Raw genomic sequence first — 20,946 nt, 5'->3', positions numbered from 1 at the left:
TTACAGCACAAAATCACTGTAAAATTGGTGCAATGAATTTTCAAACAATTGGCTTATCCCTCTGCTATATACAGATTTTGGCAGCTTGGCTAGGCTTTCACTTTTCAATTTTTGCAGTAGATACAGGTGGAAATGTCTTTCTTCAGAATGCCATTTATTGTGAGGTGTGTCAGAAGCAGATTTTTCACATTGGCTTCAAAATGTGAAAATATTTACATGCTACCAAAATGAATTTTTTGCTATATTCTTCCACAGGGGCATTATGGGTAAACTCATCCATCATCTCATCAGTCAAGGACACAGCCTTCAGAGTATTAAAGATGCTTCAAAGGAGGCAGGGTTAATTTGGCAAAGAAGATAAACAAATATGTTGGGAAAATCCGTAATTTGACATTGGTCTGGAAAGAAGTCAGTTTAAACTGTTTCCATTCCTTCAATAAAATTTGTCTGTCATATTCCAGCTTTTCTCATCTAGAAACATTAGACTGAGTTACAGTTTATAAACATAAAGCTATGTTACAATACCCACTACTGAGCTTTCTTCAAACCCCAAGTGCAACTTTTCTTGTAAGGTCTTGCCACATTATAACAACAAACTCTATTGCATAATCAAGAACAGAAGTGCCAGGAATCAATGCTGAGTCAAATATAGTCTAATATAGGACAAATAAACCCTATAATGATAGGATACAAGGTGGGATGATCCAGATGTTCTTATACTGAGAAGAGTATAATGTGGAACTTAACTGTAGTCTTTCCCCTTAACTGCAGACAGACTGTTCCCTTTCAGAATGCCCATTTGAGATCTTTGTCAAAAAGGATATGCATCTTGTTTAGATTTTATGGCTTGTTATTGATGCTCCTTTAGACATAACAATTTCAGAACATACAGAGCTTCAAGAACCTTTTTGGATATTTTTAGTGTTTAATTATGTGCATGCAATCATTCAGAAAATTATTTCCTGCACCAGTTTAGAACAATACAATCAGATTTTCTGAGTTATGTAATTTGAAAAAAAAAGTATGTCTAAGATTTGCAAACTGCCTGAGCATCTCATGGAATTTAGCTAGAATTACAAGATTTCATGTTTATAGAAGTCAATGGAAAAGTAATTCAAAATGTCCGCAACTGCTCAATCTTTTATTTCCATACGCTACCAGCTGAATCATGTATATCCTCAGAGATGACAAAAAAGGGTTTCACTATACATCTGAAATGTTTATAAAAGAAGTGCCATTTCATCCAAATAGGAATTGGACTTGGTGCACCACAGGACAATTAGGAGATTTAACTACATCAAGATCTTCTGCAGATGTGTATTAAATCATCGCTAGTGAAGGACAAGGATCCTAGATTAAATATCTTTTAGATGGACATTTTTCTTTAACACCCACCCATTACAGAAAAAAAAGAAAAAGAAAATGGTGCCAAATTTCTGTCAAATTATTTACTTTGGCTGCAATTCCAGGTAAAATATTCCCAACTCTTTCCTTCCCTTTGGCTTTTTATTCTTATTCTGGACTGTATTTTGCCATCACTTACACACCACTACAGCATTTCATGGAGTTTTAGTTCAAATGAAATAATTCTACTGAAAAAATAATCCTTTTCTTAGATTTGTTTTTAACCTAAATCAGTTCAGCATCTGGTTTATATTTGCAACAGATGTGTACAACCATTGAATGTTAATACAGAGATAGCATAGAAAAACTGAGGAATGAACATTTTTCACTGTCAGAAATCACTATACCTTTAAACATCCTGGGATTTTTTTTCCTGCTCCCATCAATATTAGAAAAGTAAACATGGGATCCATATTGGAAACAGACTGACAATTTAACATGAACAGTTGGAAGAATTCATAACCCTTAGGAAGACAGCTAACCTAACCATGTAGTAGATGGAGTTAATTCAAAATTAATGGAATATATTAGCGCCAGTATACTAGGTAAACATCTCAAGGAAACCAATAAAAAATGCTGAGAGAGGGATATGAAAGATTTCAGTACCTACTTTAAAGCTTCTCTTCATATAACATAAAAAACACTGAATCCTTTTTCTTAAGTTCCTAAATTCACTCTTTTAAGAGCTGAACAGAGAGTCAGATCTTTCTCTTTACGGGAAATTTCTAAATTAAATATGATGTTCCTTGTTTATACCTCACAACTTGGTGTTTAATTATTTTCTCTTGTTGTGGGTTTACTTCTTTGAGCAACTCAAATGCACATCTCCCATGAAAACAGCATCACCTGTTGAATGTGATTTATACTGGAACTTTTAATCCCTGCATTTAACATAGGCTGAAAAAATAGAGCACTGTAATGAGAATTCTTATCCTAGGTGTGCACATGAAGCAACAAATTTTCAGATTGCTGTTTTTGTTGTTGTTGTTGTTCATGTTGTTATTAAAGGAGTTATATATTACCATCTGTATGTTTTAAATGGTGATGGTTACAGAAAGGTGGTCAGTAGAACACAAGAAAACATTGCTGAAGTAACCAATGAAACACAGCATAATACAGAAGACTCATACAAACCCCAGTATAGTAGCTGTATTGGCCGTCTCAGGATAAAGATATATTTCTATCATATTTTCTTGGTCTATTTAGAAAAAAAAAGGGTAAAGAGAGTGTTAGGCTGTATGCCAAAAAATGAGAAAATATTAGGTTTGTCTGCACTTGTAACAGAGTTTACAGAGAAATTAATTTTAAGATGATATTATTTTTAAGTTCTCAAACATGATCTGACAACATGAAAACATGTATACAAATTTATGGGCAATCATTTAGTAATTATTTTACAAGTACATTTCCTACATGCTTTTCAGTGCTGTATAGTGGCAATCTTCCCCAGTGCTAGTCACTTACTGAGGTTGAAGATCATTTGAAGACAGAAAACTTTTAGCATAGACGGGATGTCTGAAGTTAAAAGTACATCTTCAAGACCAGTAATATACTGAACACTTAGAAGATAGAATTTCTAAGGTGCAATAAGTACAGAAAAATATTATCATGATGTGGACCATTTAAATCCTAGATTATTTTGCTAAGTTAAATCAAACAAAGAGCTTTGCCCAAACAAACTCTGTTAACAGAAATCCAGGATATGCCTTCAATCCAATTACCTGTGGATTTCATCTTGAATTTTGTCAGGAAGGATGGACTTTAATCTTGTTTCCATGTTTTCTTATAAGTGTTCCTTCATATATATTCATGTGCCATTGTCTCATGTAGAGACAGCAGATGATAAAACCTATGGATCATACTGGAAAATGCTAGCTGACCATAGTTACAATTTTCCTTTACTTTCATAGATAAGACAGAATCTGATGTATTTTATCGAGACAATGTTTCTAACGGACTGACAGAAGGAGATACCTGGAAATATGGATACTGTTCCATTACTTCATTCTGCATTAGAATGCTGGAAGGTCTTTCTCAGAGTTCTTTAAAGATTTTGCATAAATTTAATTTTGAAAAATCCCAGACGGAAATAGGTATGGAGTGACCTCTGCCCTTTTCTGAAATTAACTTTTATACATTTCGGTAAATAGTGTTCTATTTCTGCTGCTGCTGTATTCAACAGTGTAACAGTCATGATCTGGAATACACTCAAGGCTATGAAGACAGTAATAAGATTCTTTCTCCTACATTTTTTTTAAATTATTGTGCTGAAGAAAAAGTAATAGATGCTTTGCATTACTGCTTAGATACAGCAAAAACATATCTTTCCATCGTTACCTCTACTAAATCTAGTAGATGGAATTAAACATTCTATTCTTCCCATTTCCAGAGCCCTTGTCTGTCTGATAGAGCCTTAATAAGGTTATTAGAAGACAATAACAATCTCCTAGTGTAAATGATTCTCAAATGTGCCATTAGCTCATGACTAGCATTAGTGGCCTTCAGTCATACCTTTTCTGTAACTTTTTGTTTCACTCAGATATGAGATTTCACTACAGAGTGTTGCAACTACAGTGTGTTACTCATGCAGAAAAATGTTCTGTTTATCTAACACAACAGCAGGAAATCCCCATTCAATTTTCTGTCCAAATTTCTGAAAGTGATTTGAAAGACCTGTAACAAAGTATTCCTCAGGGTTCTCAAACTAAAGGGCTCATTCTTGCTATATTTCCATATTAATTGCTTTAGCTATTACAAATAACAGTTCTAATTGGCTTTTGAAGACTTTTTGAACTTTGGTAATTAAGTCCATAAGGTACATTTAAAGTTGTTGGCTCTAACCCACTGTCGTCTCCTTGTCTGCCCACACATTGGGTAATTAATGCAGACTCTCCATGCAGTCCATCTCTTGATTTCCAGTTCACTATTTGGAACGTGTATGTCTTTCTTGCACAAAAATATATGCACAGGCATACGACCAAAGAAAAATCCAGGGCGGATTTTAATTTGGGAATAAATTAATTATCTATTTAATGTAAATACAAAGAGAAAAAAAACAAAAAACAAAAAACAAAAAAACATGTTCTTCTTCTGAAACAAGTCCTTTTCTTCTGTAATCAAATTACTGACCCTTTTCTGGTTCTCTGGTTCTTAGTAAGTTAGTTTTGATAGCACTCTGGAAAAAGTTTGCACTGAAGCTTCAAGCTGTACAAATCTTGCCTATGAGAAGTTTGAACTGCTAACAGAAAAACAAAACTGGTTTTGCCAAGAAGTTCACTATATCCTTTCATCTGTTCAATCCAGTTCAAACCACCATGATGCAACTGTTCTTGTCTAATTTGGAAGTTAAGCAGCTTTGGAAGCCACATGAAAAAATCTCATGCAATATGAACATAAATGAGGGTACCACATCCTACCAGCTGATGGACACTAAGATTGATGAACAAGCATCTGTAAGGTTTTATTTATTTGTTGCTGACACCAAGACATTCAGGCATCAGTAAGAGGTGGTGAAGGATTGATCTACAATGTTTCATAAAAGCCACACAAGCAGCATTCTTTTGGTGTCAGGCTCAGCAGATTGATTAAGCTGGAAAGTTTTCATTAATAGTTGAGGCTGTAGATGTCTTAGACATGATTCGCCCCCTATATACATTTAGTCCTATGTAAGTTGTTCCTGGGTATCTGAGGTCTAGAAAATGGGGCTGAAAAACATGAATAAAGATTGATGAAGTAGAAAATAAGGTCCCATTCTGTCTGTAGCAGTTACCTAAATATAAATCATGTGGAATTTACTCTAATTTCCACTGGTGTTTTTCAGTCACATTAATAAACCACATTTTCCATAAAGCGGTTAAGCCACTCTTCATATTTTTCAACCTTATAGTTCCCTTTTATTCAGTTAAAAAATAATGTGCAAAGCAGTATGATTAGACTTGAGAAGAAAGCTACTCTGAAATACCTAAAACCATTAGCAAAATGATGAAATTTCAAGGATTTTTTGTATGGTTATTTTACATACCTACACTACATTTCAATTCTATCTGAATGAGTGGTCTGTCTTTGTATATATAGACACTTAGAGGAATAATAGTAAGTAAACACATGATCATGCCAGGATAAAATCTAAGGCAAATTAAATTGCAGATGCCTAAATAAATCCTTGAAAAATAGGGTCTCTAATGAAAGCAGTTCATTATAAAAATATAATAGTATCAAAGGAGGTACCCTGTGAGAGTCTAAAATTTGAGATGATACTCTGAACAGAAAAAAGCCTAAAGCCTTTTTCCATAATTTAAATGAAAAAGGAAGGAGGAAAATACCAGAAACTAAATGAGATTTCAGACTTTTGAAAGTTCAACTATCTTTGCAAAATCATCTAAAATATATATCTTTGTTTTTCTTTTTCCTACATTCATATTTTCAGGAAAGGGATAACAGCAAGATCATTCCCAGACACCATACCTGCATCCTGCTATTCTGGACTAGAAAAGTGACTATCCTCGAAGGTTTAGCTGGATAACTCACAAAAGGGGGAGCAAAGTAGAACACCACCTCAATGGTGTGTCAATGAGAAGGTGTTTGGACACTTACCCATCTTACCAGCTTACTTTAACGTCTTCTGGTGCATTTGAACAGAATCAAAGACTGTCATCTTCACTTTCAGATGTTTTTACAAAGTTGTCATTCTCTCTTGAAGATAATTGCGGTTTTACATGAGTCCCTGACAATTAGGCTAAGAATGAGAGATCACCCTTGAAGTTCTTGATTCCATCACTGGCAGATAACACAATCCTCACTGACTCTGGCAGTGACAGACTATCATGCCAGAAGTCAGGCATCATTCTTATCATGTATTTTCAACCTACTTTGTGACCAGACCAAGTAGCCTGAGGATGCAACTACAAGAGGGGACAAACAAACAGTGAATCAGAATCATGGAGAAAAATAGCAAAGGGGATAAAACCTAGAAGAATGTAAACCCTGTACCTTGCCCATTATCAGAGATGGATATTCATATTACTGCTAAAAGAAAGAACTTTCTGCATCAAGACTTACAAAAGTGAAAACCTGACAACACCGATCAGTCAGCTCTGTCACAAACTTCTATTTGACAATATATTTATGTGTATTAAAGTTCATCAAATTAGGGATATTTTAGGCCTAGTAAAATGTATTTATCAGGAAACTAGGTGAAAAAAAAAACAACCAAAAAAGTAAGTTTGGAATGGAAAAGTTCTTTTGAATGAAAAAGCAAAATCCTATTCAACTTGGTGCACTTGTACACTTTCTTCTTCAGGTTTGTCCTTTTGAAAAATTTTCAGTTCCCCTCTGCATTTCCATTATCTTTCCTGTATTCACAGAGTAAAACCACAAAATTAAAATGTTTAATGGCATGTTTGAGTTAGGGAGGTTTTCCTTCTTTGTTTTTATCAATGTATGAACCCTCTGATTTTCTTCATAATAGCAATCATATTAATAGAACAAAGTGACTACAACATCTCTGTACTTTTTTTGGTCTTTTCTACAATCACATTGCAATCTGTAATGTGATTTTTCTCTAAAATGTTTTTGAAAATATTTATAAACAAATATTTGCTAAGTATTATAAATAAGGAAAAAACCCCAAAGCTAGAAGAATTTTCTTAAGAAAATTGCCATGTGTATGCATGTGGACCACATGTAAAGCAGATGATCTGTGTGGTCCCTTAGTTCTACGGAGAGATGTCAGACAATGTGTCTGAGCAGTAAAATAAATTTGTCCAATAAAACCAAGACACAGTGCTGCTAATATTTTGGAAATATATTAATTTTCTATTTCCTATCCAGTTAGATTCCAATATATATTCATAATAGCAGAATACACTAAACTATCTTGAAGTAATATCTGAATGCATAAATTTCTAAAATAATTACTAATTTTATATGGGGTTATAGTAACTGTATGAGTAACTGTATGAGAACAACAACTTGTTCTTTCTGTTATCTTGAGCTTTAGCTCATTTTCTTCTAACAATAAGTAGGCAAAATATATTACAAGAGGGACTGGAAAATATGTATATTTTAAAAAGTATAGGAAGAACTTTTCATAGAGGCTCAGAGCTCTCCTCAATATAATAATTTTGAAGCTGGCCAGCAACTATTGTACTCAGAGACAGGCAAAGTAAATGGTGTTTCCTTGCAAAAATTCACCCAGATACTCAAGCAGGCATATGTATGTCTGTCTGTCTATCTGTCTATTTACTTTCCTACTTACCTAAAACCACTCAGAAATCATTTCTGAGGTTCCATCTGAAAAAGTGTTATGTTCTGTTAACAAGCTGCTGTTGGATCCAGCAGTTTTGAAGAACATCTTTGGCACCTGGGTATCTGAAAGGTGTAAAACAATAATTGCACAGGGCTGTGTCTTCTCTTTTCACTTCATGGTCACCTATTCCTATGGCTTGCAGTACTTTTTAAGAAAATGGCATTCCTAATTCCTGTTCTCTCCCCTCTTTGAGAGAATTCAGACCTAACTTTTTACTGTCCTGGAACACCATTTTGCAAATTTAGTTTAATCTGTTTAGGCTTTCTTTTTGTTTGTTTCCATTTGTGTGGGTTTTTTAAACAACATTTAGTGTAAAACAATAAGGCAGACGTGTGCAAACTATGGAGTCTGGACTCAAATATTTAGACCCATATATTTGACTAATGCTATTTGCCATAACCTTAGATTTCTGACAGTTTTCAAGTGCCTCCCACAAACACATTTTTCACCCACATGTGCAAGTCATATCTATCTAGGTAGTTTTCTATGACTCAGATACATCACTTTCAGAGTGCCTATTATCTTCCCCCTGGTCTAAAACAACCTAAAAAATAGCTCAACACTCTGATTTAATCTTTGAGACATTTAAAATTACATAAAATCAATCTCAGCAAGAATAAATACAAGAGATTGATTTTAAAAAATGTAATGGTTATTTGGGGAAAAAAGGAGGAAAGAAGTTCTGTACATATCAAAAGTATCTGAAAAAAATTCTGGGAAAAAAGTGTCATCAGTATGACTGATATACCAGATGAAAAAGAATAACCACCATTATAAGCCTGATGAGCTTTGTATTTCTTACAATCATCTTATAAAATACTTTTGTGTTAATTGCAGTGGTTTAAGATGTTATTTCCATCAGCTAACTTCCATCCTGATAGCAGAGGTAATGCCCATAAAATAAGTGCATAAATCCAGTATTCAGCAGGTTCCTGGCTGGCATTACTAATAGCATACTAAAACAAAGTGCTTTATAATAATACCCCAGACAGTCACTGAAGACACTGAAGAGTCTGCCATTATACCTGTTTTAAGACGAAAATATCTGAATAAAACACAACGTAATCAAGACGAAAAGTTGGCTAAATATTTTATTGTGATTAACAATGGCTATTTTATTATTGATAGGTATGGAATATCTTACATTTTACAATGCAATCAATTATATTTAGCACACCAAAACATCCAGAGAAGTTAAAGACTGATCAGTGAAACATGCATCCTTTGCAAACCACTTTTCCATGAAATTGAAGTTTGTGATATTGTAGGAGTAACTGGTTACAAGCAGTTGCCAAAAAGTTTTAATACCCTTCAAAGAATTACAACAGAAGTGTAATCTATCAATTTTTTTTATTTAAATACTTGTCATTGCAAGGCTGTTTGTCTTGGAGCATGAAATAAAGTACCATTAATTTTGCCCATACTAATATTATGATAAAGTAAAAGAATTTGTGGCAGTTGGCCACAAAACATCTCTTACTCATATATTGTTGCAGACTGCAAAATTGTGTGACTGAACAGGCATAGAAGAAACAGAGCATCAAATAATTGTTCAACCATACATTAGAAGAAAAGAAAGAGCTATTATCTGATTTTCCCAACCTTTTGTAAAGTGCTGGAAGAAAACAGAAACATATGCTTCTAGTAAACATAACACACTGTTTCTTAATTGTGTAGGACAGCCCATTCAAAAACATCTTTTTCCATTTATTTTCGATCTGCAACCTGTAATTTTAATTCTGGTATATGTTCAATTTTTCTTTTTGTGGTCAGACACAATAATTCCTAAAAGACATACTCAAAATTAACCAGGAATATTGTTTTGAGATATGCCTATAAATTTATAAAGAAATTATTTCAACTGTTAAATTGAGAATACTAGATATTATTCAAATTTTTTTTATTTTAATGGTATCTAAGGATATTACAAAAAATTTCCAAATAAAATTTGACTCAGTGGTACAACTTTGATAATATGGATATATAAAGTTGCCAGTATAGACATTATATAAATTGCTGTGTTTGTTCTGAAGTATGGGGAGAGTTTTCTGAAGGCTTATAGGAGGATAATTTTGTTTATTTTTTTGTAAGGGTTAGTATTGCTTTACATGTTTTCTATTTCTTAAAAGATTGGATTGTAGTGGGAAGTAGAAAGAAGTAGAGAATTAAATGTTAAAATCTGCCTGAGAGATATGTAGAGGCCCATGGGTAGCCAAGGTTGAAGAAAACATGAAATGTCTTAATAGTTTAGGTACTTTATTAAAAAAAAAACTCACAGTGTGCTCACTTTGCAGTCTCCATATATTTACTATTCTCTTTACTGCAATTTTGTGAAATCTAAAAAAAAAAAGGATGAAATTTATGTAAACTGCATTTGTAGGTCCCTTAATAATTGTGAAAATTGCAACATTATTTTTCGCTTCATAGCAAGGATTCATTAAGACAGCTAGAAGTAAAAAAATTAAAATAAATTGCTTTCAGTTTTTAATAGTTTCTAAAGTACCATAAGCATTATGATTATGATCCATGACACTTTTCCAATAACTGAATATATAGATCCTGTCCTATCAGTGTGGTTTTATGGGGTTTTTTAGAGAAAATATTTTGGATTTAAAGTTTTAATATGGAGGCTAAAATTTTGGTTAAATAATTCCCAAAGCTTAATAAGGGAAGATAGATATCAAAGACGTTGCTTGAGCAGGGAAGTTGGACCAGATGACCTGCTGTGGACCCTTCTAGCCTTACCCATTCTGTGATTCTCTGAAAAAGATTAGAATTAAAATTTAGATTTCTCCCTGACAGGAATTAGAGACTATTTAAAAGATTTGTAAAAGAATTAGCATTCACCTGTTTACTCCTTCACAAAGTGAATAAATCAATTAATTTGCTTTTAAAATTTTCAGCAGCAACTTCCATCTAGATTAATATTCTGCATATAACACAGTGATGGGTTAGCCACATGTTATTATATACCTGCATTCACAGCTGAGATGAACCACTTTCAGCAGTGTCACATGAGTTTATTTATCACCAGCCTGAGAGTAAAAAACATAAGTTTTCATATTGACATTTTTTTAAATATTAAGCGTGATGTTGAGGTATGCTTAAGTTCATGATAATTGTAACATTTATTTCAGATTACAACCTAGCACAATCCTTTTACTGGCTAAAATCCACAAAAATCAGAAGATACTTGAAAATTCATTGTTCTGGAGGCCCTTTTGCTTAACGTATTGCAGTTTCATTTTCCATGGATAATATTACATTTCCTCATGTGGGAGATTCTTAATTAACCAAAACTCCAATATGACAGGAAGAAAGTTGCTGACTGATGTAGTGATATGGACTACTTAGCATCTATGTAATCCCAAAGGTCAAATTAATCTGCCAACAGTAAACAACTGAACATCAGCCATATCAGTCTCTGAATTTCTTTTCTTGCATCCCAAGACTAAGGAGAGTTGAAGCCCACAGGTCTCCACAAATGTTCTTTCGGCACTTAGAAAAGTTTATAGAATGCTGGCATGTATTGTATCACATATGGGCACTGATGTTGTCTCATCAGTCTTGTTAGACCAGTCTAATGCCCAAAGCTCCAGTGCTGCTCCTAAGAAGTGTTGGCATTGTAGGACATTTTAAGCATGAGGGAGAGTGCTGAGCTAATTCATCTTCCATTGGTGGAGAAAGCTTTTCTAGCGTAAGCAAGGAAGCTGTGAAGAAGCAGCAGTAAGCTGCTGTGTATGTGTGAAGAATGGGACTGCATTTTTTTGATGAAAGTTTAAAAGTATAAATCGTATAAATCTGAACTGCCTTGCAACATGTTTCTGTTGCTGCCAGTAAAATTCTCAGAGGGAGAATATTCTGGGTCTTCACACCACAATGAATATTTGCTGTAAACAGAGAAAAAAATTTTTAAAAAGTAAGTATAAAACCATGCTATGAATAAATTGAAAAAAAACAAAAAACAAAAAACAAAATACCTTGAGTGACCTATTTTCTCCAACTGGACTCTTTCTACACTATATCTGATTATTATGTAGATTTAGCTTAGGGGTTTCAGCATTACATTTGTACGTCTTTATTTCAATTAAATATACACAGTTTTCCTCTTAATTCCTGGCAGTTTTCTTTCTTTAATAATGTCACCAGCTTTACAGCATATCAAGTGTGCTTGAATCTTCAAACATCTACATCACTTTCTGTTTAATGCTGTAGATGTAGGTCAATGCAATCCCACTAGTGATTCATGACACAATTCCATCTGGCTCATTACTCAAGTTCAAGGGGAGATAGGGAAAGAGGAGGGCACATAAAATTCGAAGATGAAGTGTTTCTTTTCACAAACAGAAACCCAGTTGTCCCCAGTTGTCCCTAGTTCTCATACTTTGGCAGCTGTTTTCATAACAGCAGTCAGTGATGGAATTCTAAGAAGTAGCACCTGCTGTTGAAAAGACCATCCTCTTCCTGCTGATCAGAAGCTTTTTATACCAGTGTTTTTAATAAACAACTGATTCACATCTGTTGCTTATTCAAAATCTCTCAATCAACATAATACCTTTTTTTAAATATCCATTCACTCTTTTGTCTAAGTCACCATTTATTTCATGTAAATAGGGCAATATTTGAAATGCCTATGTCATTATTCAGTCTGTCTTCCCAGTTTAATCAAGGTGGTATCTGTTTGTGACATAAAATTGTACAAACCTTTAAATTTTTTATATCTGCATGAAAAAGGCCTAGTGACATAGTTATATCTTATCCTAGCTTTTATTACCAGAAATAACTGAAACCAACAAGCAACTTCACATATAAAGTAGAGGCATTTTTCCTTTCAGGTATCTTTATTATCTTGACTATTTAGTAATTTTTGCCCTCATTCCAACTGATTTCCCTAGCTGTAGTTGAGAATCGAGTTGAAAACAATAACATGACCAACATGCAAAACTGTTTTTCCCTGTAGGAGAAATATTTAAGGGTTCAAATAAACTACAGCATTGCCAGCAGAAAAGGCAGAGAAAGGGTTACTCCAGGAAATCGATAAGATGCTGTGATTCTATATTTTCTAGCAGAAGAGAGGTCTGAATTCACACGCCCCACATGTAAAGCACAAGTAAGTAACAAGGAGAAGTGTGACAGTCTCTTCACTATCTTCATTCAGTCTTTCCACGTGGATTCAGAAAGGACGAATACTCACTATCCCATGCATTTATGTGCTCAGAGTCTTATTTGTGACTTTCTATAGTTTTCCCTCTCTTCATATGGAAACAAAAGGAATGCCAAGTGAAATACATATCCATATGTTATTTTGGGTTTTTTGAAAGGATTTACAAACAATTTATTCCCTCTTTTACATATTAGGCATGCTGTCTGGACCATGTTCAACTGGCATAATGGAACAGATATTTGTGTAATCCACTGCTATCTTGACTAACTTCCCATAAGAGCAGGAAGATGAAATTGTAAAATGTCAGTTGCTGGAAAAATCAAGTTGGGCTGACTCTGTAACTAAGTTGAATACAGTTTCTGCTTTTCAAAGCCTGCTGCTGAATTGTACCATCAGTCTCTCAGCATCTGTGCTATTTTCTAGGTTGTCTATGTGCACATATAACACCTTGAATTCATCAACATGTAGTACAAATACAAAGGTAGATGTCTAAAGACAGCTATAAAGTTTCCATTGGAAATGTGACCTGTTCTGTACAAAGCTACATTTGCAGAATGTATTCTTTTATTTGACTTCCATTTTACTTCCCAGATGAATTTCCATTTCAGTCATAAATTGTATACTCATCATATCCTTTAATCTTCTTAACCTAAGTCCAGTAAAAATAAGCAGATTTTTAATTAAGAAAGCTGCAAGAAACCCAATCATCTATAGCTGGAGAAAGAAAAGCAAATGACGGTTGTGTGGGTATAATAATGTGCTGTGATCAAGACTGAATCATAGCTGAAACCTGAAGCTGATTGTCCCGCTGTGGGTTGAATGAAATGTGAAAAAATAATTTAATGCATGCAAAACCTTTACACGGATTCCTAAGTGAATTACAAAAACTAAGGTAGTTGCTTTAAAAATAAATTATATTTCAGTGCTTCCACATGAGTATTAATCTGTATCCCTGGACAGTTTATCCTTCTGTGGTGGAAAAAAGTAAAGCAACATATAGAATCCTGAACAATTCATGGTTTTATTAAAACTGGTGCATTTTCACAGTGCATTAAAAAAAAAGAAGAAGAAAAGGCTGCTTTTAGTATTACTTTTTATTACTTCTATTTTTCTTTTAATATCCAGAAATTTTTAGCAACTTATTTATTATTAGTTTCATTTTGAGAATACCTGATGGGAGACATGCCTAGGCAATATAATATTAGATGTGGTAAAGAAAATGAGTAAAAAGCTCCTTTGTTAAAATTAAAACAAAGAAAAGAGTAGGAAGACTGCTAGAAAGCAGAAGCACATCTTTCTGCTTTTTTTGGTTTGTCCTGTTTTGGTTTATTTCTTTTTAAGCATGATTATAGCATATTGTTTGTGTAGAAAAGTGTTTGTTTATCTATAGTGCACCCCCAGGAGGTTCCTGGGCATATCTTTGGGGAGGAATAAGTATATCTCTATAATTTTAGAGTATAAAATTCAGCAAAGAAATCTTTACAAAATTGACTGTTGAACCCATTCTACATTGACATCACTCAACTGTTTCACATTAACTTCAGCAAGACTAAGATGCTTCTTAAGTGTCATCCAGATAGGCTCACTCAGATGTTTGATCCCAGAATGTCTGAAATGCACATGGTTTCCCTCTCTGATGGAACGCTCTCTTGGAAAGGCCTGTGAGAATGTTGTCTTTGGATCTAAACATGGAGGGTTGCTCAGAAACTCCCACAGAATATGTAAGTATCTCATTCACTTATGAACACATTGTTCACTTCAAAGAGAAATCTTGAGTTTAAAGCTTTGCTTTAAGAGCTGTGTTTACACTGAACCGTATGCTATGTCTGAGCAGATTGTCACATCCAACGTTTAAAAGCTGAAGCAGCATATGGAAGTATTGGAGGTATTGATGTTGCCTAATGTTTTAACTTTGTTTTTATGTTCAGGAATGTTAATTGGACCCACACAAATGGTCTCACATGCAGCATCCTGGATTTTTCCTCTCTTTTAATTTCTATAATTTATTGAGGGTTTTTTTGGTTTTTTTTTGGTAACTTATGTTGCTGGTTTTCATTTCACAAACCAACAGTAGTGCAATGCAAAACCTAGTGAACTGATAGGAGCAAGAACTAGTAGACTGTCTACAATTACTTAATGATCTCCAGAAGAAAAGCTGCATGTGTCATCTGAGAAGTCTGTAATTTCTGTAAAAAAAGTCTCTTCCAGTAGAGAAATCTTCATTCAGTGTCTCTACACAACAGCAAACAATACAGTTGTTACATTTCTATCCCCACATGAAAATCTTACCACTATCTATCCAACAGATTGTTTTATTTAAAGATACTGAGTTAAATGTTTTATTGTAGAAACCTTATGAAGTTTATACTCTTTCCATAGCCTGCACTTGATGTATTTACATCAAAAGAGATGAACAAGGGTCAAAATCTAGTTCAGAACATATGGCTGAAATCTTTCTAGACCTTCCCCACAAACTTACTGTCTTAAGATCTTGTATATTAGGAAACTAATATAATGTTTAAAAATTAACTTATTTCTGAGTTGTTAGCTATTTTACTATCACTTCAAAGAAAAAACAAGCAAAATTGGGGTAAGGATAGTATATCTAAAATGGTTTTGAACAATTCATGGTAGCAGGAAAGAGATATTATTTCATTAAAACTCATTAAACTTCTTTATAAGGATAACTTAAAATCTCTTTTTTTCTCTGTATGTAACCTTTCTACTTACTTGAAGAGTAGATCAGTTCCTTTTGTTTTGTAAATATTCTTTCATACATGTATATTGCTTAAGAAAAGATCGTTCTCTTCATTTGAGAGGCTTTAAAATACAGTACTTTTCAGGAAGGCTAAAGTTATCTTTGCCTTTAAACACTGTTCTGCTAAATTTCAGTCTGGAAATAGATCACTGAAAATGTAAAATACTGTTGGGACTGAAGTACAACATAATTCTTGGTTGTATGAAATACAGATGAAACTCTAGATACTCAAAAAACAAAATGAAACATGTAAAATTTTGTCAGTGGAAGTTGGTTTTTCATTGGACCAATGCAGCATTTCCAGCAGCATCAGTCTCCTTGATGAGGGAAAAAAGCATAACTGCAAAGGCATTCCAAATGGACCCCAGATGATCCATTAAGCAACCAAATCCATTTGCTTTCAGCATTGGAGAGAGAAGCTTCCTGCTGTTCTTTCTTGCCTGCTACAACCTGCTGGCTCCAGGATCAAATCAAGACACTTATGCCTTTATCTTTTTTAGGAGCACATTTCATCAAGTAGGTATCCTAAGAAGAACTATAAAGCTGTATGTTAAGAAATACAGGAAATCCAGATTTCCTGTCAGGTTAGACTCAAAGTCTTAGAAGTTTTCCTTACTCCAGACAGAGGAAATTTCCAAAGGGCTAACACTGGCATCTAGGATAGATGTCACCAGTGTAGAGAAAACCACAGGTCTACTCTTCCTGAAAATGTTTCTCAATTTTTCTGTGTTTCCAGCAGCTTTTCCCCCACTCTTGAATCCCTGAATACAATACTAGCAATTGAAAGGCTCAGATTTTATAAAAAAAATATGGAGGTAACAGAAGGTTACCATAATAAGATTTTGTTCAGAAATATGTTCACTCCTTCTCTTCTGAGCTTCCAGGTTAAATAGCTCTAGTGCTAAAATGGAAAAAAATGACACTGTTAGTTCAAAGTAAGACAACAGGAATATAATCCATCTTGCATTTCAGCACAAAGTCTGAGACTTTTTCTGATTACCAAGGACAGGTTCAGGCAAAAGAAACCTCTGTTCTCTGGTGCATCTTATTTGTGTAAAATACAGAGTGCTGACTTCACAGGAGCTGCATTTGCTGAACATCTTTCAGGGTGTGAGTCCTTAAGTTCACTGACAGCAGAAGAAAGAGATGGTTCTAAGGCAAACAATTTGTAAATCTGTGTTGTGGAGCACTTTATCTGCAACCGTGGGCTGGTACAGCTGGAAAGGTCACAGGGCAAATCTGCATCACTTCAGAACTTATCTCTTCTGCTTTTCTGGGGCACTAAAGACATGAATAAAAGTACTGCAAGGGAAGAGGAATTGATTTGTAATTAAATGACAAACCTTATTCATGAATATAGAAAACAGTCATCCTGTCTTTCAGTGTCTCTTCTGGAATGTTTTTAACAGAGCTGGTCTGTAAGGAATTCCTTAAGGGAAAGTCTTTGCAGCACATGTTCCCAAAAGAGGAAGAGGGACTGTGGAAATATTCAAATACTTCTGAAATTGTTTAGGGTCTGTATATCCTCTCTTTAAAGGCACAAAGCTCAAATTGTTGTGTTCTTTCTTATTTCCATGTTACATTTAATTTTAAGTTTTCTGGGCAGACAGTAAAATCTTGAGTACTATTGAGCACATGTGAGAACGTCTAAGGTCTGCTTTATTATTTCTAAGGAAAAGAAAATATGAAACTTTGCTTAAATATAGGAAATCTTAAAATTAAAACAAAGAGCTTCTAGTTAATGGATGTAGATTATAAATCACCTATAAACCCAAAATGTCTTCATTTTTCCTGTGGTGGGACACGACACCAATAACAAATGACTTAGCATGTAACACATTTAAGGTATTACAATCTTAATATATAATACAATTGTCTTGAAGATATGACCATCACTGGACAAAAAAAAAGAAACAAAAAAAACCCCAAAAACCCAGAATTGTCATAGTTTATAATTTTGGAAATATGAAAGATATTGCTTCAAAGGACTTCACAGCATTAAATTTTCTACATTAGCTTTGGTGGCTTATAAAAGATGAGAATTTTACATGTAAATTTAATCTCAGAGAGGACCTGCAATATGCTGTTAAGCCACAGAAATTCAGGTAAGTGGTCTGAAATTCTGGCTTGCAGGACTGGAAATTTCTAGCATGCTTATATTTCTTCCATTTACTCCATATAGTAATGCAAAGTAAACATCCCAGAATGGGATGCAATTAACACCTGCTGTGGTCTCTCAAATTTCATAAACTAAACAGAGTTGAGCCAAGACAGTTCTTGGAACATGTAGGTGCTTTAATATATATGGCTCCTGAGGAAGTGAGCTGTTATATTTGATGCTCTTCTGTCTTTTCTTTCCATATTTATGAACAAGGTAATTGTGTTCTTATATTTCTAAATGCATTAAACAAAAATGCCAAGGCTGTTTTCCTTAAAAAAAAAAAAAAAGGACATGTTTACTTAAATTTTAAACTGTAGAAAATGATGAAAGATGACCTAGAACTACAAGCAAAGGGTTTGGAAAACAATGTTCTTTCGGACATTATGCCATTCAGGGACCACTAAAAAGAGTGAAACAGCTATTTTATAACCTTGCAGCTAGTGAAATTTTATCATGTGAAGATGACTTTATAATAGAAATCATTTTACCATCAGGAATGCTATCCCACAAGCAACTGAGAATCCTTGGTAAAACTGTCAATTATAAGAAGATTGGTTTCATGAATCTGGGTTATTTTTTCATGGTTGTGCTTCTTGGTATCTCACAAGTTGAACTTGCAGTTACTTGGAAGATATTTTGCTTTTCCAATAAACTCGATTAGAGACTGATTCAAATATATCTGAGTCTAATTGCAGAAATTCTTTGCACCTAGTGTCTTCCTCTATTGTACTGTATCAGACTTAAAGAATTTACTTGAAGGAAATTTGCTAGAAAGGATGATTGCTGCTGAGTACAGTATCTGTTTGGAATGGATTCACAATTCTTGTCCACACAGTAAAACCATTTGAATTGAAGTAATCAAAGGAAATACATTTTTTCTTCATAGTTTGTTATTATGCCTAGAGACTGATCATTACCCATCCATCTGTGCTTTCAAATACTGTGGGCAATTGTCTTTGATTTAAAGCAGAATGCATCCAGGAAAATAGCAAGATTTTGAAGTAAATTTTACCATGAGAAAATTCTGTCAGTGAAGTATAAAAATACACCATGCTTTTTATCAGTGCATTAATTGTATTATTTAGATAATCAAAGGGGGAAAAAAACCTTTTTAAAGCAATGCTATTGTATTTCAGGTACTGCAAGAATAGAAATACATCCAGTTTGCAAAATTAAGAGCTCTTTTTATTCTGCAATGAAATACTTCCACCATTTTGCATAGAATAAAATATGTAATATAGCTTCTAAGGTGAATTTTCAAATCCTGGGACCAAAACTGCTCAGCAACTGGGTGAGCAACATAAACCCTTCTGTAGGTGAAAGCTGTACATTAGCTGAGAATCTAAAGATTAATGCTCAGAACTTGTATCTGTTACCATTACTGAACATCTGACTGAGTATGTACATGTACAGATAAAACTAATCCCTTCCCTGACAGCTGCATTAACATAGCACTGTACTTTATCTTTTATTTCAGGGCTCAGTAGTAGGGATTGTGATTAACTCTTGGTTTTGTGATAACGGAGCTATAAAGTTTTTTATCCAAGCCTGGTTTATATCCAAACAGTTTAGGGAGTTAAAGCTCTCATCTAACTGCAGTTGTACAGAAATATACCAAATTATATTGGTTACATCAGAATTGTATTATTTATATTGCTATATCTATACTCAGAAATTTTGGAAAGCTGTGAGGAAAAAATTAAAATTACAGACCAGATACCCAGATACCAATAATGCATTGATGTGCAAAGGTCTTGAAAGCTTAAAAAAAAAAAAAAAGGTAAGATTTTTTCCTTTTGTCCATGTGTGGGCAATTAATAGTACTCCTAGTAATGTCCTAATCCAAATTCAAAATTTTGATTTTTACTCAAATTTATCAAAAATTACTGAAAATTTAAAAAGAGATTTGTTTGGTGCTATTTCTCTCTTCTGTAATAGAAAGTGCTGGAAAAAAGAATCAGGGAAATCTGTATTCTGGATGTTTTCATTTCAGCATTACAAGTAGAGTAAGATGGCTAGCAGGTTTGAAATCCAGGGTGAAAAAAGTAGTAATATAAAACAACAGGATTTTTAGAAAGGGGTGATAGTTAATAAAAAAGAAACATGGAGAAAACAAAACACAGAAGGAATGTGTGATTTCCAAGAAATAAAAAACAGAAGTAAAAGTTTTCTCTTATTTCTTCTTTACAAAAATTACTACTAATAAACCATTGACACTGTTCTAAAAGTTAAATTATCACAGTAGTAACGTTTAGTAAGTTTCCACTGGTCAAATTTATTTTCTTTGTTGATGTATCCTTCAGGTATTTGCAGCCTTGTGCTTAGTAAAATAAGACCCGTGTTCCCTAAAGTATCAAAACAGCAGAAGATCTTTCTGGATATACAAGAGACAGACAGAAAATTTAGTTTTACAGAGAGCACGTACATTATGATGTCTGAAAACTGAATGGAGAGTCTAATCATAAATGCTGAGGAGGGCTGCAAACACCAGTAGCTTATTACCTGGAATGCTGCTACCACTATAGCTCCACTTTTCTGGTAAAGAAAAATAAACTTAGAAACAATGTTGAGACTTAAAATAAACATAATAGTAGTAATTTCAGGCCACTAAGAGTTATGAAAACACAACAGTTTGGGACAGAACAATGATGAAAAAGAACCTTGGACAAAAGTTCTCTGACCTCTGGCTGACACAACAGTTAATTTCACACAGAGAAACTGAAACCATGGTAAGATGTATTCAAGATTCAGTCATCAGGTCTTACTTAGGTATGGAGATAATAATTTTATCTGACCAAGAAGATCCTTCAGGATCAGCAGTAGAGTAATACTGGTTGCAGCAACTGAAGTGGTGTCTCCAACAACAGGGCAGCTGAGAATTATATGGAAAGAACTAAACTTAAGAATCTTTCGGCTTTCAGGTCTGGACATTTATAAAATTGGTATATATTCTGCTTCTACTTTACTTTTTTGAAATTATGCTATGTGGAAAAATAACTCTGAGGCCAGAAAGCAAGAACTAAGAGATTTAACCAATGTTATTTAACATCTTCATTAATGACATAGGCAAAGGGATTGAGTGCAACCTCAGGCAATTTGTAAATGACACCAAGCTAAGTGGTGCAGTTCACATGCCTGAGGTTTGAAATGTC

The sequence above is a fragment of the Passer domesticus genome, chromosome 5 (genome assembly GCF_036417665.1).
Source record: "Passer domesticus isolate bPasDom1 chromosome 5, bPasDom1.hap1, whole genome shotgun sequence".
Classification (NCBI taxonomy): Eukaryota; Metazoa; Chordata; class Aves; order Passeriformes; family Passeridae; genus Passer; species Passer domesticus.
Note: the sequence above shows the minus strand (reverse complement) of the source record.